Genomic DNA, 698 nt, shown 5'->3' on the forward strand with positions numbered 1-698 from the left:
TCTTGGCTGTCTGTGTTGGGAGTACTATGGGTGTATTGTGGGTGCTGGGTGGTTAGATTGGGGTGCCTGCAGATGGATTGCAGGTGTGTGTGGCTTTGTGGTTTGTTCATTGCTGGTGTTATTTATGGTGGTATTATTGGTCGGATTGCGGCTGCTTGATTTTGGTTTGTGGGTATGGGAGGTTGGATTACGAGCACTTGTTTGAAGTTGGATTGTGGGTGCTTGAGATGGGCTTGCGAGCATTTCTGCATGGATTGCGAGTGGTATGGATGGTGTTATTCTGGTTGGATTGCGAACACTTGCGGTCAGATTGAGGGTGTTCACGGTTGGATCACAAACGCTTGATGTTACATTGCAGACATCTATTAGCTAACTGGATTGGAGTACAACTTGTGTTATGTGTTATTTTGAGGTGTATCATGGTATTTTTTGGGGTTTTAGTGAAGCCTTTTGATGTTACTGCTGGCCATTACTTCTTCGAGTAGGCAAACTCATCATTTGGAATTTTTTCTCTTTTCTCTCTTTTTTTAGTCTTTCGAAGTAGGTTATTTGAACCTATTTCCCCATTGCTCACTTAATGAATTTGTCTGCGGGCTTTTTTGTCAATATAACATACATACATACATACATACATATATATATATATATATACATACATACATATATATACATATATATATATATATATATACACATAC

This window comes from Phalaenopsis equestris, unplaced genomic scaffold (genome assembly GCF_001263595.1).
Source record: "Phalaenopsis equestris unplaced genomic scaffold, ASM126359v1 Scaffold231576, whole genome shotgun sequence".
Classification (NCBI taxonomy): domain Eukaryota; kingdom Viridiplantae; phylum Streptophyta; class Magnoliopsida; order Asparagales; family Orchidaceae; genus Phalaenopsis; species Phalaenopsis equestris.